Source organism: Passer domesticus, chromosome 19 (genome assembly GCF_036417665.1).
Source record: "Passer domesticus isolate bPasDom1 chromosome 19, bPasDom1.hap1, whole genome shotgun sequence".
NCBI lineage: Eukaryota > Metazoa > Chordata > Aves > Passeriformes > Passeridae > Passer > Passer domesticus.
This window is the reverse complement of record NC_087492.1, coordinates 227,624-253,741: the sequence shown is the minus strand read 5'-3', so window position 1 is coordinate 253,741 and position 26,118 is coordinate 227,624. Positions and strand designations below refer to the sequence as shown.

Genomic DNA, 26,118 nt, shown 5'->3' with positions numbered 1-26,118 from the left:
AATGTACAGCATCCCAATTACATTCAGGAGCACTAGACACTGGAGGTATTGAACTTAGCTGTGACAGCTCAGAGTGTGTTAAACAATATCTTTTACTTCCTGAGGAGGTAGGCATCTACAGCAGAGGATATGAAGCAGCCAGAGAATCAAATCTGTTTTTTTTTAATATTGGCTCTTTTGCCAGCCTCAGAGCTACTCAACATATTTACATATTCTGACACACCAGACTTGCTCCCTTGATAGATAAAATATGCAACTCTATTTAAAGATAGAAAATCTCTCTCTGCATATTTTCCTAAATAACATCAGATACATAAGAGACTCCCACTGGTGCAAAATTTACTCGTTTGACTCTTAACATTGCCCCCTGGACCCAGCCCTCACACTGGGCAAGGCACCCAGGGCTCTGTGCCAGCCCTCCTAGAACAGCTCTCCACAGCCATGGTGCAGGGACAAAGCTGGAGCATGACATGGCTGCCAAAGCTGTGACTATTAACCAGTGGCTCAGAAAAACAAGGGGAGCAGAAACCATTGGGAGCTTATGCAGAGTGGTCAAAGACACCAATTACTGCAGAGCTGAGGCTGCTGCCATCTGAAACAGGGTTTTTCTCAATTTTTTGCAGTGTTAGGAAATTACCATTTGCCTTCAGGTAATCATATCACAACAAATTTGGAAGAGGATTTGTACCATCTTTGATGTCTTGTGGACTCTGGGGTTTGCCACAGGGAGTAAATACACGAGAGCAGAAACTGGGTCAGGTCACTAAGGACAAGTGTAAAAATAAGATAAATGTACAAGGACAAATCCAGAAAACCAGTGGGCACTAAACTAAGTAGAAATCCAGGCTCCATCATCCATGACCAGGAGAAAGCCTGGGTGGTGTGGGAAGGGGTAAGTGCTCTGTCCAAAAAAGGGACAGCAGAGATGGGATCCCATACACCCGCAGGCAACCTGGGCTTGCTGAGCTTCTCCCTCCCCACCAAGATCCTTGTCTGAGGCCACCCTGAGCTGTGCTGGCCGTGGCATTCCCACAGAAATGCCAGGAACAGAGGCATTAGCCCAGCTCTGGGGCTGACCAAAGCAGTACCAGGAGGGAGGAACTGATGGATTTTATTGAAATTGTTTTGCAGAAAACAGTCACTGCTAAAAATCATCTGTATAAGATGATACTCTGACACAAACTGATTCACAGCTACAAACCTTGATGGAGCACCAAAAATCATTGCAAAAGCAACTCCCTGCCCATTGGGGTGGCAGATAAATCCATGTGACAAACCAGTCAATAACATATTGACTTTATAGGTGCTTCCAAGAACAGGGACTGCACAAGTTTCCAAAAGCAGGGACATATGGTCCCCTGCATATAACTACACACTAACAATAGCCAGGTTGTGCCTGGAAGAGCCACTGTGTGTTGTAAAACCCATTCCTGGCTGTGCAGAAGGCATTCTCAGGCATTTGCAGCACAGATACCCCCGGTGCCCATCCTGCCTCAGCTGTGCACAGTGACTTCCCACACCAGCCAGCTCCCTGAACCCATGCTGTAAGCATCACACATGTTCCTGTCCTCTAGAAAGCATTTGGAGACCCAGGGTAGCAAAGTGCTGTTTGGTATTTGAACTGCCTTTTGATCATCAAAGCACACGCTGAAGAACAGATCAGTAGGATTAGGGCACGGGCCAAACCAGAACTCCCCAGGGCTCAGCATCCTGGCTTTGGCAAAGAACCCTCCATCCTTTTGTATCCTCACCAAAGGAAAGGGGAGGAAAAAAAGAAACTGCCAGTAAGGCTGCTATGCTACAGCAAGGTCCGCCTTCCCCCTGCTATGATGAGAGGCTCCAGCTGTGACCCCAGCACCACTGTGTTACTCAAAGCAGAACAGTCCCATTTATCAGGGATGCTTTTTCCTAAAGCAAACCATTCTGGTATTAGCCTTTTCTTTTCCAACAAAGACCAACGTTTGCACAGCAATAGCAACCACCAGGGTAGAGGACTGGTCTGGATTTGACTGACTGGGGTTTGCTGGCAAATATTCAGTCAGATGAGGACTCCCAGGGATACTCAGGATTCTGTGAGCACAAGGACATGGGCTCCCTGAAAGCCCATTGGGAACAACCAGTTTTCTCCAGAATTTCCTAGCTGGGCACACATAGCTCCTCACAGGGGAGAGTGGGGCTGGTCCCTATCCCAGCACTGGGGGACAGTGCCAAATGCACTGCAGAGTGCTCCCAGAATTGGTGTTGCTGTCCAGCTGGAATTCCATAAACCAGCCTCTGTCCAAATCCCATCTCCTTTTCCTTTTGTTTATTTGTTTCATGTTTCTCCTGTTTGTTGCTTTGGAATAACCTAGTTTTCCTGTCTGAGGAGCTGCTGATGTGCTCACCTCTCAGTGTTTCCCTCCTTCCCTCAGTCAGAGCTGACTGAACCTGGGCCCAGGGGCTCGGCTTTTATCTTGTTTATTCATGCTGTGGTTGGCACAATGGGGCTGTGAGGTCTGGGGAGAATCTGCCCATTTTACTGGGCAAAAAGGTACTGACATGAACACCTCAGTTCCTCAGAGAAGCCACAGCTGCCAGCACTGAGCCTCCAGCCCTGCTCTCTGTCCCCAAGTGCCAGCAGGGCACGGCACCAGCGGCACCAGGAGGGCGGCAGCCAGCTCAGTGACACAACTCCATCCCTGCTGCCCTGGAGCCTGGCACAGGGCACCTGCAGCTCATACAGGGACCTGCTGCCACATTCCCTCCTGGCTGGCTCTAGCTGGGGCAGAGGAAAGAGCTTTTCCTCCCAAAGCAGGCAGCAGCAGCAGGGCTCAGCCACCAGCAGGGGCTGCTTGGCGGTGCTGAAGCCCAGAACTCGTGGGCAGGGATGCTGATGTGAGGGCAGGAGCCAGCCCCCGGGCCTTGGGGCAGCTCTTCAGGGATGGAGCAGCTTTACCACCACATTCATTACCCTGTGTGTTCCTGCAGTTTGCAGTGGCACACACAAAATCACAGCGATGTATTATTCATGAGAAATAAATATTAATCGATATCAGTAAATACATATGCACACATAAAGAGAGAATGGCAGTAGATGATGGCCACTGAGGGGTGGTGAACGTCCTTGCCCACAGGGACTTGGCAAACAGCATAAATATATCAACCAGATATACAAATACACTCCCTCCCTCTCTGCAGCTCAAATACCAGGTGTAAACACCCGCCTTTCATATCAGATACACAACAATGGTTTTTAAAACTGCAGTAGAATAAAGCCTTGTGATTCAGGGGCTGTGCAGGTAAATGGGATTTTAGACTGCCCATCACCCAGCAGGGATGGGGCTTAGGGGATGCTGCTGAACAGAGAGCAGCAAACTGTCCCTGCAGCAGGACAGGCCATCAGCTGGGTCACACTGACCAGGGCAGGGCTTCCCTGTCACAGCAGATTTACCAGGGGAAGGGGGAGAACCAAGCAAGCTGAGAATCCTTAGAAAAGCTGGAAGTCAAAGAGGAATGAGGGCTCACAGTCACAGCAGGAGCTGTCAGTGATCAGTATGTGCCACCATATGTTTTAATAATTTCAGATTTTTCACATGTCTCTAGGGAGCCTCAGAGGGGTTTTCATGCTCTTCACTCAGTTTTCAAACTTATGGCTGTTCTCATCAATAAAAGATTTGGTTTTCACACTGTTGCAAGTGTATAATGAAAACCAGGTGCAGCTATGTAATATTTCTCTTTAATTACTATTTGTGGCATGAAAAAGAATTAATCATTGTGCACTGTTAGAACAGGATGAACCACCTACTAATCACAAACTGGATTTTCATTCAGGTGATGTTACACAACATTCTATTAGTCCAAGTAAATATCAACACTAGTCTTAATTATTTCTTTGGTCCTTCTCCCTGCATGAAACATCTACATGATGGGAACAGATACACCTCAGTTAAAGAGTTACAGCTCTTTCCTCTCACACACCTGGTCCAGAGACATAAAACACTATCTCTCCACACCCTTAGAATGGAAGAGGTGTCCTTGACTCCCCTTCCAGCTATTTTCTCTAGCATCAAATTTGTTTTTATGACTTATGGGTGAAAAGTGTGAATTCCAGGAAAATGTAGTCTTCCATCATTTATTTATACTATCCTCTGAAGCCAACCCACTCAAGAATGCACAATCATTTCTTTATTTTGACTGTGGGCACACATGAACAAACGTGTCAGTTAAGTGTTAGCCCTGCTATGGTACTTCCTGATGGTCAATTTTTAATTCCTGGCAGGGGTCTGATGTCCAAATCTTACTGAAAAACAAGAAATTCACAGAAATGTCTATCCACAAAGGAGTTGTGTTAGCACTTACTGAATGCCATTTTGTGATGAGATGCGCAGAAGGCTCCAGCACTGCTAAATTATGCATGGCTGTGCATTCAGCAGATCCTTTGCTTTATTTGCAAGAGTCTCACTTGCCAGAGCACTCCAGGGAAGGAGGAGAGGCTCCTGTCAGAATGAATACAGTCAACCAGAGAAAGAGGATTTCACCAATTAACTGATCGGGTTGTTTTGGACAGGAGATTTGGGGCTGGCTTTGAAGTGTTTCTTATTTTGAAGATAGTTGTGCTATGGGTTAGCACTCAAACCACCAGAGAAGACAAGATGGCACAAGCCAGACCCCTGTGCTGGGCAGATATCAATCTTCATGTAAAATACTAATGACTGAAGCACTGATTTAGCTGAACAGAAATTATTTTTCTTCAGCAAAGCAAAATAATTTAAAATATTAACAGCCCAGTAAATCTGGGGATTTTGTTGTTTTCTTCCAGGATGAAGCAAAATGTCAAGGTTGCTGAAGCCCCACAAAACCAACTCTGGTTGAGTTGTTTGTTTCATCATTTTTAAGAGATAATTGAATTCCCAGTCACATCCTGAAATTACTATCAATCAATGCAGTCACTCCAGTATATTCATCAGCTATATGGGATACTAATCCAGACCATTTAGAGAAATAACTAGCTATTGGAAACCTCTCCACAGTCCTGCACCAATCTGCCTAATTATTAAAAATAGAGCTATAACCTGGCTGCCTCTTCCTGACATCATTAGACTTGAAAGAAGAAATAAAATCCATTTGATGAAATTGGAAGTGTTGCAGGGGGCAGTGAGAAAACCAAGCTTGGTTTTCCTTTCCAGTCCAACACAGGGACACACCAGGCTGTGCCCTCAGCCCAGTTCTTGGCAGCACTGGCCACACTGGCTCCTGCTGCCTTGGTGCTGGGCACTGGCATGGGGCAGGAACAGGCACAGGACTTTGTCATGCTCCCTTGAGATTCCACCTCCCCATCTGCCACCATTCCCACTTCCCAGCTGCTCTGTGTCCCTTGAAGCCACAGCCCCTCCAAAGCAGGGGTTGTCCACACAAGCTGTGTGCTCCCTGGGACTGGCCAGGAACCATCCTGCTCTGGGTTCACACCTTGCAGCAGGATCCCCATGTTTTCTCTCCCAGTCCCACATCCCAGCCCCATCTCTTGGGCAATCCCACGGGATTTGCTGTGCTCGGTCTGCTACTCCCACACAAGTATCAGGACCCCAGTTCCTCAGCAGCCTTCAGCAGTTCCTGATGTGCTGCTTCTTTGATCTGAACTTAACCTCAAATGGACATCCCTGGGGTTTCCTGCCTCCCACAAGGCTACTGGGACTCCCAAGCTCATCTCATGCTGAGTGCAGCAATTCACCAGCCCTGAATTCCTTCCCCAAAGTAATTCTCCTTCATTTTAGCCAAGACCTCCACTCAGACCTGTCCATCCCAGCCCATGGGGCAGGCAGCAGAGATGGAGCCAGTCTGGATCCTCTGGCCCTGGCAGCCGTGGCTCATTCCAGCTGAGATGAATGCCCGTGTCCCTGCAGCACCCTCAGCAGGTGCCCACGGCAGCTCTGACCAGATAAGATGCTTGTACAGGACACGTTACAGCAGGTCCTGGCAGCCCTGCCAGCCCTGCACTGGCAGTCAGGAGACCGAGCTGAAAACAATTAAAAATGGAATGACACAGCTCTCTTACCTGGGAATTCACCCAGAAAGAAGATTAGAATAAGGCTGTGGGAAAAGTATGAGGTAGTTTACAGCTACAGTGTTCTCCATCTGAGCCAAGCATGCAAGGATGATAAGCCTCAGCCCCATGGTTCTCCTGCTGTCATAAAGGCTGTTTTCTTCTGTGGACTTGGGGGTTTTAGTTTTGCTTTTTCTTCTTTTTCTTTTAAAACCAAGCACACACATGGTCTGCACTGCAAGGGAGCAGCGAGTCCACACCATCCATCCTGCCTGCCCTCCACACTCCACCATGGCTAAGCTGGAAACAAGTGACCCAACCTCAGGCTCTGAGCAGCTGCTCCTGCACAACACAGCTGTGTGCACATAGATGGAAGAAGGGAAAACCACTGGCTATTTCTTTGCCATTGTTGCTTTCCTTTGCCTCAATTCCTAATACAGATTTTATGTATGAGGAACTCTAAGAAATACCAATAGAGCAGGGGAAACACCAGCACTCACGTTGATGGTCTGAAGCATAGTATAGATTAATTGTGGCTCTCTAGTCCTGGGAACCACAACCATGAATTCATAATCATCACAGACAACTGCTGAACACAACAGCTGCTCAGGCTCCCCATTACATGTATTTATAGTGGTGGCAATCCAGAAAACAGACACTGCTTTACGGAGAGAGTTAAAAGTGATGCCATTTGCAACACACACACGCGCATTAAACAACCATAAAGCTCCCCCCTGCACTGCACAGCATTGTAATAGATGTTGGCATTATGTCAGGAAAAGCAGTTTCCTGGATTCAGCCACATTAATGCTCACCCTAATGAACTCTCTGGAGGAGCTGTCATAAATGACAGAATATCATAAAAGAGCTTCGCCGCCAATAGAGGCCAGGGAGAGCACAGGCCCTGATTACATGCACAGGATGAACTCAGAGCCGTGATGTTCCCAGGCAAGGCAGTGATATTTCTGCTTTATCAGTTATTCATTGGGTTAACTTTGCTACTTTTATCTCTGCAGGTGCATTTGAAGTAGGATTCATGGAAAAGAACTTAAAAGATTTCCTACAAAGTTATTAAAGATAATAATTGAAATCATTATTTTGCCTGATGATAAAGCCAATGGCTAAAATTATTCAAGCTTTTAAAAATCAGATAATAAACTAAGTTTCTTCCTACTGGTAATCAGCTCATTTCATTGCTAAGATCTTCTTTAAAAAAATTCAGCTTTGTTAACTCCAATCTTGTCAGAAGTTATTCAGTAGTGAGTAGATGCTTCGTTTGTTTTGTTTTATTTTGAGCTTGGTTTCTTTGTTTTGTTTAGGGTTTTTGAAATTGTATAGATACTAAGGAAGAGAAAGGGAGATGAGACCACATAGAATATTTCTTTCTGCTCAGCTGCTACTTTTAACCCACACTGAGAAGTTCACTCACCTGAAAGCATTTACCCTAAAATACTCACAGGCCTTGGAGCTGGGACCATTTCTGAGTGATCAGTCTGTCCAGCCTGTCCTACCTGGCAAGGAGAAGTTCCTCTCCCCCAGCACATTTTTCAGTGTAGAGCACAACCATATCTTGGACATCCACAATCCAACCACAGCTCTGACTGCCACCCTTTTTGCATGACATCCAACCAACAGACCTTTCCCCTTCTCTTTGGCTTCATTCCCTTTTCTGGGCCTTCCTGCCTCATTTGGGCTCCTTTCACTATTTCCTGCCTCTCTCCCTCTTCATGCTACAGGTGACCAGAAATGGAGCACACAGGATTTCATGTCACATGGTCAAGCAATAATAATAGAACAACTCTGGAATTAGTTCAAACCAGCTCCATCATTTCTTTTGGCAGAGAGTGATTTTATACAAATTGCAACTGCAGCCTCATTTCCAGAGAAACAGATACTCAAGGTTTGGACACAAACTCCAGCCCCCATTGCACAACCCTCTCCTCCCTTGGAGCAGGATGGAGACCACACAACCAGGTACAGCCAAGAGCAGCCTAACACAGAATAATTTCTCCATCCTTTCCAGGATCAGCAAGGGGCAAGACACCAAATGTGCTGTGCTTCACAACCCCCCAAAGCCAATAACAGCCCTCTGCACCCAACACCTGCTGGGATAAATTAAATCAATCCTCTGCTCAGCACGGTGCCAGCAAGGCAGGCAAAGCCAGGTGCAATTCCCACTTTTCCTCCTGGGCTCTGCTTTTCCGGAGAACAAACACTGCTGCAGTTTTGCAGCCCATCCCCTTTGCTTTTTTCTCTAACCCCTACAAAGGGGGGCAATAGGAGCTAATAGAGACTCCTGCAAGATTAAAGTAATTCAGCAAGTCGAAGGTGTCCTCATTTAATAATCTCTGGATCTCTATCACCCTGACAGCATGTCTTCATCAAGCCATTACACTCTGAAAAGAAGTGGGGACACGAGATAGGTAGGCCTGTCACAGTCACTGGTGAGCTGGTTCCACAACTCACCTGTCAGCCGCAATCAGGCATCCAGAGATTGCTGCTCTGCTGCAGACCTGAAAAAAAAAAAAAGAAAAAAAAAATCAATCACCATCATCCTGATGTGATGAAATCCTCAGTGCCCCAGACATGCCTGGTAATTGATCACTTCCTCATAACATACATCACTCCCCTGCTCTTCATCAGAAATAAACCCACCAAAAACTGAAATACAGAATGCAGCCCTGCCTCTAAGGAGCAATCCCAATCCCTTAACACTAACTGTAAAAGCTGCCCACCCCAAAGAGTCAAGCATGCTTCAGTCATGGAAGAAACAAACTGGGGTGATGATGTGGTCATTAAAGTATGACTTCCCCCAGGGTTATGAGCAAGAAAACTCTGGAGTGTAGAGCTGAGTCTTTTAGGATGCTCAGAAGATCTTTAGTATGATGATGGCCCCCCCTCCACCAGCCAGATCCAGTTACCCAAATCTCTTGTGCAGTCTCAGCCTGCTCCAGAACTTCAGGGCAGTCAGGGACAAAGGAAGAGGGGGAGTCCCCTCCCTGCATTTATGCACCCACTGATCCCTCCCCTCCCCTGAGCCACTGACTGCCAGCTGTGCAGGATGACTGAGCCCATTCCAGAGCTGGGCTTCTCACGTTTCTGTGGGACACAGGGAGGTCAGGCAGCAGCCCTTGGCTCCTGCTGGGGCTGAGGGGGTGGGAAGGGACCCCCAGAGGGTGCACAGGCAGTGAGGCTCAGCTCCACAGCAGGATACAGGCTACATCCCAAACCCATCTGTTCAGGTCTGCTTCACTGCAGGTTAATTGAAACACTGGTTGGGTGCTTGCACTTGAAGAGCAGAGCTGGATGTGGGTTCTCCAGTTTTGCAAAGGAACTTCCATTTCTTTGGACTTCATAAACAGCAAAAATACAAATGTGGGCAAAGAAATTAAATGTTTTCTTGCTTTCCTTGAGGCTTATTCCTGGAAAACAAACTAGTTCCTTTTAAAATGGTTCTGCATCCCTGTATTTCCAGCTTTTTCTCACTGCTTGAACAAATACCATGCTCCCAGTATACCCTCCCATCTGTTAAATTCAATTCCTGCAAAAATTTTGGGTCTCTTTTCATTTACCATCTTAATTAATTGCCCTGAAGCTTACCTTTCCCTTCTTACCTTTTGCTTGTTTATCAGCTCATTTTTGCAACATTTGCTAATTATTGCAGACACTTTCATTTAAGGAGGCTTTGCTCCTTTCCTGCCAATCTCTTCTTTCCACTTGACCCTGCAGCAACTTTGCCCATCAAAGCAAACATAAGCTGCCTGGTTTGCATATGGAAGAATAAGGACAGTAAGTGGAAAGCAAATGGGCAGTGATTGCTGCAATGCATGGTGTTCATGGCTGCCCTAGTGGAGGGAGGGGTGCTCAGTCAGAGGAGAGCAAACAGAACCTTCCCTCCTCCATCCCCTACCCCAGTGGCTTGGCTGGGGACACAATTGCATAAAGCAGCAGAGGTGGAAGCTGAACACTGTTTATGTAAAGTAGCAGATGGTGACATTACATAATCTGAAATGTTATATATGTATGTATATATATATATATAAATTTCACTGAGGCAATAGGACATTACATCGCAGGGACAATGTGTATGGCTGGTTGTGGGGTGGGTTTACAAACCATCTGACAAGTTGAACATGTTTTTGGCTGCTGTGTCTCAAGAACAAAAAATGTAGGTGCAGATTTCCATCTCAAATCTTCTCCCAGAAGAAGGAAAAATCAAATGCTAAAAGTCATCAAAGAAAAAGTAAGAAATTATCACTGCAAAAGCAGCAGCCTAAATAACCAAACACGAAAACAAAATGTGGAATTCCAGGTATGTTCTACATCCTGAATCCTTGCAAAATCTGGCCCAAATCCCTTTCCTGCAGAGCTCAGGACCTGCTGGTGACCTGCACAGATGTGGGTACAGGTTGTTTGAACCCTAGGGCTGTGCTGGTGTCAGCACCACAGACACCTGAGGCCACGCGGGGGGCTCTGCTGTGGGCACTGCTCCCGTGTCCTGTGTCACAGGATTGTGAGGATGAACCCCAGGTGTCCATCCTGAAATGGCCAAGGAGCACAGGGCTCCCAGCTGGAGGCAAGTGACAGCACCTGTGCAGGGGAAGCTACATGTGCTGTGCTGGGGACTGGCCATTCTGGCAGAGAACACAGGCATTGCCCCTGAAAGATGCTGCTGGGCTTGAAATGGTCATTGGCCTTTAAATGCAGAAAGAGCAGCAGGCATTGACTGTACATTAATTTAAAATGTAATTTTTATCCTCTGCCTGAGACTCACGTGGGATTTATGCTATTAAATATTAAATACCAAGACCTTTATGCAATGAGGCAGCTTTACTGAATGAAATTACATTAAACAATGAAATCAGAAGCTTTGCAAATATTAACCATGTAACAAGTTCCAGAAAACAGGGTGAGGACCCAGAGGGGATGTGTCCTTCAGCCAGCAACCCCCAATGAGCTCCTGACCCAGGGGTTGTGGCCTCTGTCTTGCAGCTGCACTGTGCCCGTGTCTGCACCCTCCTGAGGGCAAGGCTTGCCCATAAAAACAGGGCTTTGAAGGGTAGCTCAACTTCCAATCTGTGAGAAGTCCAACAGCAAATCATAATTATATTTTGTTTTCTTTTTCTTTACATTGCACTTCAGGGAATTCTTTGAATATTCTGCATGAGAATGGTGATTACTTTGTCAAGACGGGCTGTTGGAGTGACATGGAGCTGATTTCATTCCATGTCTGGATGGGAAGAGAAACACTTCTGTAGCAATTGCCAAAACTGATTTCTAATTAACACTGGTACCACTGAACCTCAGTTCGGTAGGACCTGCAAATAAACAGCCACACTAGAGTCCCAAATGTAACAACTATTCAGTAATGTGTTTTACTCTTAGATTGTTTCAGGATTTAAAACATTGGGATGTAATTTATTATCCCACTTCTCAGGCTGGCTGATACCCAAGTGTTAACACAGCTCTGGGCCATACCTGCTCTGTGAGCCTTGATTTCAGAAAACCTGCTTAAATGTTGTCTGGGATACAACTTGGCATAAGCACAGGTTAAAGACTTGCTCCATGTGAGGCACTTCTCTGAAGTTCCTGCATTTAAATGTCTTCCTCACCCAAAATATTTGAGTCTTCTCTCACATGAGGTCATTTGTCAGCAAGTATCCAGAGCATGAATTGGGAGAGGTAAGAACATCTTGTTATTAGAGCACACAGACTGGTCCTCTTTTCCACCAATTCACTGAGGTTTTCTAAGTGGAGAGAGGAGAGAGGAAAGCTCTTTGTTAAAATGCTCATCTTACAAAAATAGAACAGGTAGAAAAAACCTCTTTCCTAAGTTCTTGAAATGGACTTGATGTTGAGATTGAGATTTTTAGAAGAGAAGACTAATGTGATGAAAAGTAATCGCAAACCTGTTTGAACTGCTTTAAAAAGACTGTCTTTGGGGAAAACATCCATTTAAGGGGAAATAAAGAAGCATGAGGGCCTGGAGGCAAAGCAACCTTCAATAAAGTGCATTGCTTGCTTCTGCAGGGAGGGAGTGTGCCAGGCTGAGCAGCCCCAGCCCAGCTGTGTGCTCCCCTGGCCAAAACACTCTGTCCACCACTGCTGCTGGGGAAAAAATCCCCAGAGAAGCACAGGCAGCAGGAGCACGGATACCACAGAACAATGTAAATACAGACATTAGTATAATTTCTGTCAGAACAGATGACTGAAGGAATTTCTACTGTTCTGTTTGCAGTTCCAAATTTAACCCATGCCACAAGAAGATTTCCAGACATGTTTCCCATGTGCTGTGGAAGGACTCTGTGTACCTTTGAAATTAGCTGTCTCCACCATATCTGTAGCATCTGCTTATAGTCCAGCAACCTGCCAAGGACAGAGCCAGCCAAAACAGCAATAAAAATAATTCCCAAGGTCAGGGGAGTGCATCACGCTTGGGGCATTAAAAATCTCAGCTTTGCTCTAAGCTGCGTTGATAATCAGCACCAGAGACAGCAGGGAGGACTTTCCACAGGGGTGTTATGCTGCTTGGTGTCCATATGGCTCAGTGATATTTTGCTCGATTTTATTTCATGGTTGGAGAGATCACAGTTTTCCTTGAAGAGCTGGCAGGCAGACCAGACAAAATTCCCAAGGTGTTTTCCTGTTCTATCAGCAAGCTGCAAGGAGAAGAGTCCCTGCTGGGCTCTCGTGGATGAGAGGGCTCTGGAGCAGCAGTGGCACGCCAGGACAGAGCTGTGCAGGAGCTGAGGACAGTTCCTCACAGACGTGCTGGCTGACACTCCCCTCCCTCCTGCTCAAGCAGCAGTGACACAGTGGAGCTGACACTGCCACCCAGAGCCAGGTCACTGACTGTGCCCACCCCTCTGCCTTGGCATCCCGTTGGGATAGCACTTCCAAAGGCACCCAAACCTCTTAAACCTGGGAGAAACCAGAAAGGTCAGTGTGGTCTGGGAAGCTGTCGGAAAAGATATAAAGGCAAATATTGCCACCTCAACAATGATAGCTTCACACTACTACAATTATTCTTCTACCAATATTTTGATGTTTTCACTTACAGTCATTACAAATGACTTATTACTGTCCCCAGACACCAACGAGAGCCACCATTAGTAATATTCTGACCTCAGGCAGGTGTAATAAAATTGATCAAGGTGTTGACACTTAAAGATACAAGTAAGGGAACATGATAAACTGCCAAGAACTGTGAGCAAGAAACAAAATGTTCTTTCTTTGTGAAAGCACCTGGCAGGGGTGAGTCTTTTGACTTTGTTTTGTGTAGACAATAGCTTTCAAATTAGCCAGGTATTCCATTTGGCCCCTCAGAGCAGAATGGCTGGGCAAGATGGCCCTCGTGCCCTTGCACACAGGGTGTCCCTGCTCTGGGCAAGATGTGGGGGACACAAGGGAGGTCCATCATCATTTCTCCCACCCTCTCACAAACTGGAAATTAATCTACCTGTGTCCAAACACCTCTGCACATTTCCCTCCTGCCCCATATATATTCCAGTTTTAACTAAACTGTGCCTTACATGCCAACAGGATCGTTGTGTGGACACACAAAAAAAAGGTGGCAGTAGGCTGAGAACATCAGACTGTGCAGCTTGGCTTACCCTGAACACAGGGCTCATGCCCTGAACTGAGGAGGGGATGCTCTCCTGGTCCTTTTGCTGTTTTACACAAGGCTGCCACTTCTTCCTGCAGCCCCAGGTGTGTGATGTGCACAAAGGAAAATTAGGAAGATGCTGTTGCTGACTAGCTGGCAAACCACTGTGGCAAATTCCCTGGAAAAGAGAAGAATTCTAAAGGGCAGTTCAAAATAATGGATTGCTCCAACAAAGGTGGTTTGACAGCAGCTGCACGATTTGAATTCAATGAGAGAAAAAACACAGCAGGGCCTAAACAAGAGTGTTGACCATGAAGTAGACTTTCCTGGAACTGAAGTGAAAAGGCTAATTCATCAAGCTGTAATGAGAACCTCATTGTCATTCATCTTTTATGTGAACATTTGCAGGCAAGAGCCTGGATGTCAGGGGAAAGCCCTGTAATTAATTTATCTCTGTTGTGTAAAAGGTAAGGGATCTGAACAATAGGTTCTGTCCCAGCACAGCTGCCTCAAATAAAAATCAAAGTGATTATTTAGGTATTATTTCTATTTCCATCAAAGAAAAACTAAATAGCTGCAGAAAACTTGAACCATGAAAAATGCAGTGTTTGACAGAAAAGGTGCAGAAGACCACTTCCAAAAATCATATTGATTGGGCAAGAACAACCCAAACCCTCAGCAGGGAGGGCTGAAAAGAAGTATCATTTGTTTGCAAAGGCAGAGTTTTATACCTCTCTGAAGGTACTGAGTTAGGATTAAGGATAAATAACGGAGGCAACAGTCAAAGTTATTTCCCATGGATAATTTGCCCTCAGTGTTCAGAAGACTATGTCAAGACTCCCTACAATTAAAAATCCCTGCCTTACTCTTGTGCTGTCTTTATTTTTTGGAACAGGAGCACCAGCAGACTCACAAGAGTGACAAAGGTGCCTGAACTGCCTTTTGTGCAAACAGATGCCAGAGAGAGCTCTTACAGCTATTGACTCAGGAATGGACTTGCACAGGTTGGGGTCCAGCTCAGTGTGTGTTTGGTGCTGAGCACGAGCTGACAGCCCTGCTGCCAGGCAGCTTCCATCCAGCAGCTCCAAACCTCGGGGAGGGAGTGGAAAGGCAAGGGTGGGGGGCAGCTGGGGCTGCATAAATTATCAGTCACAGCGGATGATTTATCAATATGTAAAAAAAAGGAAGAGCAGCCTGGGTCACTGTTTGCAGCCAATGTGTTAGGTGAGCTAATTAAAAAGACAAGAAGGGAGTTACAGTCAGTGGAAAGTGAGGTAGTTGATGTTTGAGAAAGGAAAAAGACATCCTGCTGCCCATGCCAGACCTGCCAGGTGTCCCTCCACGGCCAGGCTGTGCTCAGTGCAGGGGCCGTGCAGGGCCAACAGGCAGAAGTGTTTTTTAGGAGGATAAAAGCACAGCAAAGGAGAGAGAAAAGGCAAAGAAACACTGCTGAGTCTTGAAACACAAAAACAACAGCAATTTGGGTCTGTTCCTAGCGTTGAGATCCTATTTTTCTTCTACTTTATACACCACCATGCAGCTCTGGAGATTAAAACAACCAGGGTGCTCGCCAATACTCTGGTGAATCCACAAAAATGTAGGTCTCCAGGGTTTGCTAAATTATTTTTTTCTGTTGCTGGTGTGGCTGGAATTCAGCCTTTAAGGATGTTCTTGCCAGCTGGGATATCCCAGAGGACATGTTTCTTCCTCTGTTTTGCTGGCAACCATGAGGAAAAAATCATAATGAATGACCTCTTTTCTCTTTTCCTTCTGCACCAGCTGGCTCCGATACCCTTTCCCAACCTGCACTTGCATCTTCTACCAAACAGAATCTCATTTCCCAGAGACTTCTTCAGGCTCCTCAAGATAATGAAAAAACCAGTATAATGGAAATACTTGGCATGGCCTTTCCTCTTTTAAACCAACTTGCTTTTTTTATTTAAAAAGCTATTGGAATAAGTAATTTCCCTCTATTCTATTAATCTCAGCTCCCTGCACATCAAGACACATCCTAAACTGTCCATACTGAAAGCCATTAGATAACCTTCAGAGGGCAGAAACAGAGCTCCCTGCAATTGCTCTGACTAAATAGTTTGCTGGAAGGGAAACACTGAATGGACCTTCAGAAGTGTGCAGGAAGAAAAAAAGCAAGAGAATAACATTTTGTCCTGTGCCTATTTCCCCTTGATTCTTTATTTCCACAGAAGGTGAGCAGAGTGGATGTGCCTGGAGCAGGGCAGAGCCTGGGGAGTGGGGCCAGCTCAGAGCCAGCAGCAAAGCAGCTGAGCTGCAGCTGGACCAGACAGGGTGGAACATCCCAAAAATGTGGGCTGGTAATATCCCAAAAACGTGGGCCGGGAACATCCCAAAAACGTGGGCTGGGAACATCCCAAAAATGTGGGCTGGGAACATCCCAAAAACGTGGGCTGGGAACACCCCAAAAACGCAGCTCCCCGTGCCCAGAGGTGGCTCTGCAAAATCCAGTACTTGACTAACATCTTCCCTCCTTTAGTCTTTTCTTTTTCCCATTAAGTTTTCTCCAGTTCCAGTTGTTCTGGTCTGAGTCCAGTTTGCTCTGTGGGCATGACAGGTTGCTTAGCAGCTGACTTTAAAGTTCGATTATTGTATTAATATTGATGCTATCATTGCATGAATCATGACTCCTGTAGGAGGAATAATTTAAGTTTCTTTAAAATATTGATTTTGGAGAGATACCAAAGTGGAGGCACGTGGGACTGGATCCTGCTGGCACAGCAGCTCGAGGATGAGCATCACCAGCTCTGCTGGGTGGGATGGAGACTGGGAAAAGAAGATGGAAATTCTGGGATAATTTGGATTTTAAGGGATCTGCCCTCCACTGGGGGCACAAACTCAGGACAACATAAAAATGTTTCTGCATTTGAAGGAGCTAATGTTCTCATGTCTATGGGAAAAACTTTTTCTTGGATCCAGGGAGATTTCCAAGGCCATAAATGTGAGGGCTAGAAATCTTATCTAGATTCTCTAGAATATGATCAGAAATCAAAAGAAGTCATTAATACAGAGTTCTGTCAAGAATGTCTGTATTATCTCAATATTTTGCACATAAAATACAAAAAAATGGGTTATATAAATAACATTCTGTGAAAATGTCCTTAATGGCTGTGTTTTGACACATCTTTAAGACCATAAACTTCACTCTTCTTAATGTTTTTGGTAAGACTTGTAACAAGAAAAGACAATTCTGAAGTCCTGACATTAATAAATCTATTGTAAAAAGGTCACCTTTGCCTAAGAATATTTTATTATCAGTGGAGCAGAATAGCTGTGAATGTGTAATGACTTTTATCTGATGATTGCCTTGTATTCTTTCTAAGGAAAGACGGCTTCAGATGTTGATAATTTACATATAAGCATTGAAGTGTTTGGCAGCAGAAAAACAAACTGGTTCAGAGAAATTAATTATACAGCAGCCATAGAAGAGACATGAAAATTAACTTCTGATCTTTGTGAGTTTCTAAGAGATTTTAAAAATCATTCCAGGACTGCCTGTCCCTGGGACACCCCTGCACAGGGTGAGGCAAACACACACACCCTGGAGACTCACTTTGAGTGTAAATCACTGGAAAGGCTATTTCTCATTCTCATTTGGCTTTCCCACTTCGTTGTGGAACCTCCACCACTTGCATTCAGCAGAACCTAATGGATTGGGAGGTACCCAGAGAGGAGATATAGGTAGAACAGGAATAGATAGATATAGATATAGACATATAGATAGATATAGATATAGATATAGATATAGATATAGATATAGATGATATAGATAGATACGGAGCACGTGGGACCAGTGAACTCCCAGACTCCCTGCAGGAGCTGCCAGCCTGGCACGGGTTTGCTGTGGGGTACAGAACCTGTTCTGCAGCCACTGACACAACTCTGCAGCTCAGAAATGTCCCTCCTGCCTGCCATGACCACGAGCACACCTCACACTCTGTGCTCATGTCAGATTAGGTTTCCCCAGGAGAACTGGGTGTTCATAAATAGCTGTGCAGAGCTTGTTTGTTATTTTGAGTCATTACACTTCACTTAATTACTCCCAATCCACCACCAATAAAGGTTTTCAACAAAAGCTTCCTCTGTTAAGAAAGCATTTTCATATACTAATGATCTTATCTCAGGAATGTTTTTCAAAGAGCATTTAAATATCATGCTCCATTTGTCAGGGGACACAGTGAAAAGTAGGGATATTTTTATAATTGTAATTTCAAGAAAAAAGTATTTTCTAAAAGTGCTATCTGGGACAAAGGTTTTGTCTTACTGTGAAGTCCAATTATCTGGGGATAATATAACTGCAAAACTTCATCAGTGCAAGAGCACTGTGCCAACTCATCAGTATTTTGGAGGAAATATGATGGATATTCACAGAGGATGGTTTTTTGCTGCAAAGTGATGGCTGCTGACTCCTGGAACCCATTTCAAAGTTCTGCAGAGGGGCAGCATGCCCCCTCTCACAACAGCACTGAGTTCATTTAATGTGCCAGAGCATCAGAGAACAAACTGGAACAGTTCTGAGGGATACAGGAGAGTCTGGGAAAAGAGATGGAGAAGAACCAGAGAAGCAGGACAGGCAGCAATTGAGATTTGTCAAGAAGCCTTTTGTCAAGAAGCTGGAGAGACCTGAATTGCAAATGACACTGAGCCAAACAGGAGAAGAGAGGACAAAAGCAATCCAGAATGCAGTGAAAGCATGAGGATGTGCAACTGCAGCTCTCCAGGAATCAGATGAGCTGAAGCTGGATTCTAGAGGTGCTTCCAAGCATGTCCTGTGCCATTTGCACCAATTACAGGGCTGCTGTCCAGCCTGCTCTCCTAATATGAAACAGGAGGAGTCCTAATCTCTCTCTGTATCAGGAAATGGGTATTTAACCTAATTTTTTCAAACCCTAATTGCATCCTTATTCTTCCTAATACTGAGCTAATAAATGAGGCATTCCAGATTCCACCCTGGCATTTCAGCACACCATAAAAAAGTACACAAGAGATTAAGCAACCATTAGCTGTGTTGAGCATTCTCACCAGTGCAGCTCCAACAGAAGAAATCCAGTTCCAGCGATGGCAGCCCCAGAGCAGAGCCCCCAGGAGGGAAGCTGTGGGCACTGTGGGCTTGTGTGGGACTGTGCTCATGTCATCAAAGCATGCACACTGGCAGATGAAAATATTCACAGTTGCCACAAAGCTTGCTTCATTTTTCATCCTGTCATGAGTGAAATGCCTTCTTAATGTCCTTTACATCAAATAAATGATTTTTTTATCTGGTATCATCCAACCTGTTTTCCATTCCCAATCTCCATTCCCTTAGAAAGCTGAACACTAATTGGTATTCAGTGAATGAATTGTCATTACTTTTATTAATTATATCACATTGTTCAACTCCCAAGATAAGGGAGTTACTGTTCTCAGTACCAAACAATGATGCTGTTCCTGTCAGGAGAGAGAGGTGAGAGATAAAAATTCCAGAAGTAATACTCCACCAGTGAAAGGCGACTTTTGGCAGCTCCTCTGAGCCCCAAGCCCTGCTTGGAGCTCTGGCTATAGAGAAGCAGCCTCCTCCCCTGGGAGCAGCCAGCTCCCCAGGCACCCCTGTCCCAGCCTCCTGCCGGGGGCCACACACACTTTTCACTTTTCACACTTTTCACTTTTCACACTTTTCACACTTTTCACTTTTCACTGCCCCCCAGCACATGCAGGACTGCCACCACCGAGCTTTAAAAATCCACTGGTGGAGTTCACAAAGCTCAAGTTAATATGTAAGTTGGTGTCTGATTCAGAGAGAGAAACAAGCAGAGGCTGCTTCAGCTCCTACACAGACAGAATTCATTCCACCCCATCTCAGAAGAGATTTAGTGCTCCTTTTGTCTTGTTTTTAATTTTTATAAGAGGAAAAGACTTGAAAAAGAATAGATCTGCACAGCCTAATTCCCAATTGACATTTTCGTTTTGAGTCCAGAGATGAACAGGATGCAGTGGTGTGAATTGCTACAATAACATTAAAAATGCAGTAGAACTCATTATCCAAAATTTAATCTCTCCCTCTGAAATTCTATCAGATTCATTATGTTGGTTCCTTTTTTGACATGGTTTGAGCACCTCCAGGGAGCAGCTGTACAATACCAATAATAATGATTAAATTGCTGTCTAAAGCTTCACTGGACATCAAAAATAACTAGATTAAATTCACACTTACAAACACTTTTTAAAGGAAATTATCAGTGTACCAAAATGGTGGAGTTTATGATAAGCCCTTATGGAGTAACTCCACCAGCTCACAGAGCAAATGTCCATAAACCTCATGGACACAGCACTCCCAGGGGAGCAGGTCACAGCCCTGAGGGAGGCTGTGTTTTCAGGGAAGCAGAAAGTGACACTTCATCCAAACATGTCACAAACTCCAGTTTTGGAAATGTGTTTCTGCCTGCCACGGCAGAGCTCCTGCCCTGTGCTCTGCCCACTGGCCCCCAGGGCCACCCAGCCCCAAATCCCCTTGTGCAGCAGTAATGCAAGTGCATGCTTACTGTTTGGAGGGGAGGGTTTTAAATAGAGCTATATAGAGATGAATATCATCAACCAAAGTTGTAATTAATTCCAGCAGCTCATTAACTGTAGGAGTAAAGTCACTGGAGCTTCACTAGTTCATGAGACCTACGGATGGGTGTCCATTTACTTACTAAAGAATGCAAATCATGCCAGGGTTTTAATAGGTGGTGTATTCACCAATATAGAGACTCTGTCCCTCAGAGCCGCAAAGAACCAGAACAGCTTTTTAACTGAAATTCCACATCACTGCTCAGGAGCTCCATGGGACACAAACAATATATAAACTTTGTGCTAATTTCTCCTTAAATTATCAATATCTGCACTGAGAGCAGTAAAACTGACCTTCAGCTGCCCTGATAAGTCATGGTTAAAGGAGTGGAGATCCTGAGCTGTGCTGCGTCCTTTGAAGAGTGCTGGCCGTGTCCCAGCATGCATCCCCAAATAAACCAAAACTGAACTGAAAAGTCACTCTGAATTATTATTAACAAGCACTGCAATATTTTAATTGGCCCCCTGGTGAATATTGGCCTAAGCATGGGGACAACAAATTGCCTTACTGTGTGAAATACTTGTTTTGAATCCAACAGTACAAAAAGCCCCCCAAACTCAGAAAAAGACACTGATGTGCACATAAGCACATGGAGAGAGCTGAGAGCACCAGGTCTGGTAAGAGCTCTCCGTGCAGCCAGCTCTGGAGCTACCACAGTGCAGGACAGGCAAACTCCAGTGGCCTCAGCATTGAACCAGCAGTGGTGGTTGAGAGTTTGAACTCAAGACTAAAACAGCCCAGGTTTTGTGCACCAGGAATGCTTGGAAACTATTACTTAGTCTTCCACAAAGGCTGTTTCTTTTCTGGAGGATGAGGAAAAGCATCTTGTAGAGCCCCACTGACGTGCTGCACATCGTGCTGGACCTGGGTTTTCCAGCATCACTCGGAAGTCAAAACAGGACAAAAAAAAAAAAAAAGAGCCAAGTCCTCCTACAGAAAGCAAGAACTGAGCCAAATCAGCCTCCACCAGGGCTGCTGCCACCCTCCATTCATCAGGAACAATGAGTGCAGGCATTGAAATTCCACACTGATTTGATAAACGGAGTGCTCCTTTTTGAGTATGTCACATTTAGGCAAGAGAACAGATTCTGGCTGTAAAAAAAGTACCCTTGGAACCTGCTTTTATAGTTCTTACTTGAAATATTTCTCAACAGTCCTCTCATCACATGCATTTAAACAACTGCAGCCTCAGGGGTGTAATAACCAATAGCAAATCCACTGATTTTTCCAGGGCAGAAATGCAAGTCCTACATGCAGGTCACAATTTAATGAGTTCACAGACAACAAACCAGAGGGGAATCAATGCTAATTACTACAGGGAATCCCAGTGTCTCCATTGCATCTGCAGTGTCACTCACCTGCAACCACCAACTGCTCACATATTGATTTTAAGGTTAGCATCAGGCACAACACCTTGATGTGAAATGTGTCCCTCTGCCCTCAGATTTGCACTGACAGGGATCAAACAGCCAGTAATTGGCAGGGGGGAAACATCCCATACTCCCCAGGCACAACTGGAACAAAGGAAATCACAGATTCATGAATATTTAGCAAGTTTCCACACTCCTATGCATGACAGATGTATTTTGGTTTTAAAAGAATGTCAAAGCCATTCACTGCAGCTCCCTTGTGAGATTAGAGTGGCCCCTTTTCTGGGAGCAGTTGGTTTGTAGCTTCATCCTGCATCTTCCTGCGGATTGGTTTAGGGTTGAACTCTATTAACTGGAACTTTTTCAGGGAGGAAAATGGCATCCATACAGACATTTTTATTTTCAATTTTCATTTCAATTACATTTATATTTGGGCTTTGAGATTGTCTACAGCTGAAATATATCTGCCAGGAGTTCAAGTATTTCCTAGTCATTGCTCACGTTAGTTCTTTGAAAGGATTGTAAAGACAAAAGGAATCACACACAACCAAAAGTGTCACCTGAGGAGGATGTGTGAGCAGCAGGTTAGGCCAGAGGACAAGCCCTGCTGGCATCCTGAGCAGCCTGGCTGCTGGGGACTGGCACAAAGCACTGCCCTGGGCTACAGCCAGAGACAGAGCTGGGGACATGTGGGCTTGGTGTGCCCAGCTGGCTGGGACAGGGCGTGGGAGCCACCCCCTCACTGCGCCAGAGCAGCCACAGCCACCTCCACAGCTTTACCCATCCCTTGGGAATACAGGGCTGGAGTGGCCAGGAGAGCTGTGCAAGGGGCAGAGGGGTACATAAAATGCTCTATCAGTGAATTTAATGCCTGGTGATAAAAAGCTTTACCCATTCCGAAGGACGGTGCTTAAACAGAAGCTGTTAGTGGTTGTATTTCAAAAGTCAATGGGGCTAAATAAATCTAAAATTTACTTCTACTAAAAGTGTTATGAGGCCAAGGTCTTTTTATTCTTTAGGTGTTCAATTAAGCAAAAATCCAGAGATCTGCTGGAGAATTTAAGACTGCCATGAACAGGAAAGCTTTTTAGTTAAGCTTTCATCTCTTCATGTGAAGAACTAAATTGATGATTTTTAAATAATTTACATCCCAGAAGTAGTGTTAAAAAAATGTCCCAAATGGAGCTAAAAGCATCGTAAATATAATTTCCTGTCAGATTATATGAAATACCCTGATAAATGAACAGCTCTTAAAAGGACACTAACAGTGGACTTGGAAGGTCTGACTCCAGCTTTCTGAAAATGCCAGCTCTGAGCAGCTGCCGTTTGACTTCAGCTCTTTGTGCCCTGAGCAAGCCATGAGATACAGAAGTATGAGTGTGCACTTTTTTCTTTTCTCTGACTTATTACATCAAATCTTTTTTTTTTGAAGAGCCTTATCCATCTAAGAAAAAAAAGGGAAACTAGTCATCAACCCAGAACTTGGGGAAGGGGAGAGAGACATGACTGTTTATCTGCTCAATAAGGATCCTTTTGAACACATCACCAGCTGCCAACAAACGCAAATGTCTTTTATTTTCCTTTCAGTGAGTGCATGTGGGAGGGGAGGAGAGAGAGGAGGGAGTCTGTGTTAGCTCTGCTGTTACACTGCTGAATTAAGACAGCCACCTACCCATCATCTACTTCCAAATCCCTCTTGATTTTCAGGCACATCTGACATTTCACAGCCTTCTGTTGCCCATCCTGTTTAAATATTAATGCATCCAAAGGTTCAGATGACTGCAGCCATCCAGAACAGAGAATCAAAAATTAAAAGCAAACAGGCAGAACAAAGCCTGGTAACGAGTGCGTGGTTCTGAACTTGCTGGGAAGGCTGAGATGAGCATACAGTCAGCTTGAGCTGTGAGTCATCCTTTCTTGTTATTAATGCAGTATTTATCAGCACTCACTCCTTTCCTCATGATTTCTGCCAGCTCTGTTTTCACACCACGTTCATCACCACAGCTTTCCTGTTTCTGTGCCCAGCAGGCCCAGCTCGTGTTCTCAGGCTGTGTCCCGTACTCCCATTGTGTCAGCAGCCTCTTTGGGTGTTGTACTTCTTTTGCAGTTGTTTGTGTTTCTGTGTGATGGGGCAGCAGTGGTGAAATAAAAAGTGACAGCCTGCACTGAGTGTTGTTATGACGCCGTCGTTTCCATTCTCAAGCAGATGGAGCCAGCACGGATTGAGCAGCTCTTTGGACACTAAATGGCTTCGGCACGATGGCTGACCCGACCTCTGAGCCCACGACATGGCACTGACCTCTAGAACACAAGGGATTATCTCACTTGTCCTTCTACTGCCACTGGTCTGGTCAGAGGTCGGGGTACTGCTGGACAGGGCTCATGCATCTCTGCTCACACTGCTGACACAGTGCTGCTGCTCCCTGCACTGTCCTGTGCACGAGGAATGACTGTGGGCTCTTCCTCCAGCCTCCAGATCACCAGCACTGAATCTGCATGAAGAACCTGACCTGTCCCCATCCCCGCATGGACAGGGACAGCAAAGCCTGAGAAGCACACAACATGTCCAACAGGGACATCCAGCAAACCGTCACAAGAGCTGAGAACAGACACCAAACACTCCCATGACACAGTCCCACCTTCCATGTTGACCTGTCAGCCATGGAGAGAGAGAAAGATAGAACTCTTAGAAGAGGAAAACCACACTCAGGAAAGAGAAGATGCCAAATGCAGACGTTATGGGAAGTGCTCAGTGTTTCCTTCCATTCAGCCTGAAAGTCAGAAATTATAACAGCTGAACCCTAAGGAGAGGAGGATGAAAGGGCTTCGCTCCTGGGCATGTGACACTGCTCCCCTTTGTGGTACCAGATGCGGGGAAAGAGGAGAGAAGAAAAGCAAATCTGGAGCTGAAAGGCTCTTTTTTCCCCCTTTTTTAAAGAAAGAACAAAATTAAAACGATCCTGAAAGAACAACTCTTCCTTTCAAAGACATTAGTTTGGGAAGCTGGCTGTAAAAGGGTACATTTTTGAAATGTGGCTGCAGTTACCAAGCAACCTGCTCTGCTGGCAGCAGCGCGTCCGAATTCGGGGGAGGCAGAGCCTATGGCTCTGCCCTCCCAGGACAGCGAGTGCCAGCCTGGACAGCTGGCACACCACGGTGTGTGGAGCCAGCACCCAGCATGGCCTCCAGAGCCAGCTGGGCCTTGGGAAGAAGTGAGGAGGGCAAAACAATTAAGACATTGCACTGACAGGGGATGGAGGAACAAGAAGAGGAAAATCTGAAATCAGCCCAGTAGCTGCAGCAGAAGAGCTCTGGATTTATGTGAGCACAACTATAAGCACAATTTTATGTATATTAGTAAAACTAACACAAACAGCAAACAAAATTCTCAATTAACATTCACAGTTCTCATATGCATTGGACACAGTGCAGTGCTTTGCAGGATTTTCTACAGCCCAGGGTTCTAACAGTGGAAAGAAGAAACAGATGCCCTGGGACCCAACTTTCCAGGATGAAAAACCCCCAACTCTGCCTGTGTCCAGATCTTCACCAGAGCTTTCATTCCATTAAATCCACACAAGGATGTCATTACACATGTCTAATCATGAGCTGTTTTGTTACATCCATTACTGTTCTAAATGGGAATTAGGCACAATGTGCACTTAATTTAGGTTATGAGTTGAGCTGGAAAAAAATCTAAGCGTATATCCAAGACAAAGAGCTGAGATGTTTTATTTCCCCCCATTGGGGAAGAGAACTGGCCCCAAAACTTCAAAACCTCACACTGTCCCAAAGGTCTCCCGGCAGCCTCTGCCCCCAAATTGTCCTGAGCTGCCTGGTGCTGAGGGCTGGGTTCAAACCTCTTGGCTCAAAGCATTAACAGAAAGACTGGGGTTAAATGTTGTTTGAGACACCTGAGGATGCTAATAAACAAACTGGCATTAGAGGGGGTTCAGTGCAGCGGGGCTCTAGTTTTACAAAGCCCATCAGTTTGTCTGGGCTTCACCTGTGTTTAGAAATGGAGGCAGAGCAGCTATGAGACCCCCAAACAATAGCTTGTTTTCATGTCAAATGTGTGCAAACAGCTCATATGTCAAAGTGACAGCAGCTCCCCGGGATGCTGCTCTCACCCAGCAGGTCTCCCTGGTGCTCTCAGGGCAGACCTGCCAGGTGTCCCTCCTGCAGCGAGGGGCCCGAGTGCCCGTGCCTGCCACGCACACCTCTGCTGCCCACGCACATGCTGTGGGGCCCATCAGGAGTTTGGTACTTTCTCGGCACAGCTTTTGTCACTGAGAATGCTGACTGCATTTTCTGCCACTGCTTCACCTGGGCACAGTCCTGCAATTCTATTGATTCAGGCCCCAACCCAGCACATTTAAAAATGTCATTACATTTAACATTTGATTAATGTAATTTCAGTAAAACTAAATTAATTTCAGTTTTTTACAGCCTTAAAGCTGTACACCCACATGAAGGTTGGATGGGTTGCAGTCTAACAGAT

General features: G+C 45.4%; 1 long non-coding RNA gene across 1 annotated transcript in view; it reads right to left on the bottom strand.

Annotated features, from left to right (window-relative positions):
• The window catches only part of LOC135283671 (uncharacterized), a 125,647-nt gene that overhangs the window by 28,407 nt on the left and 71,122 nt on the right, over window positions 1-26,118 (bottom strand). The window contains exons 4-7 of the long non-coding RNA XR_010349337.1: window positions 13,633-13,803; window positions 11,498-11,766; window positions 8,941-9,780; window positions 8,486-8,532 (exon numbers count right to left, since the gene is read on the bottom strand). This is a non-coding gene — a long non-coding RNA (uncharacterized LOC135283671). The remainder of the gene's footprint in view (window positions 1-8,485; window positions 8,533-8,940; window positions 9,781-11,497; window positions 11,767-13,632; window positions 13,804-26,118) is intronic.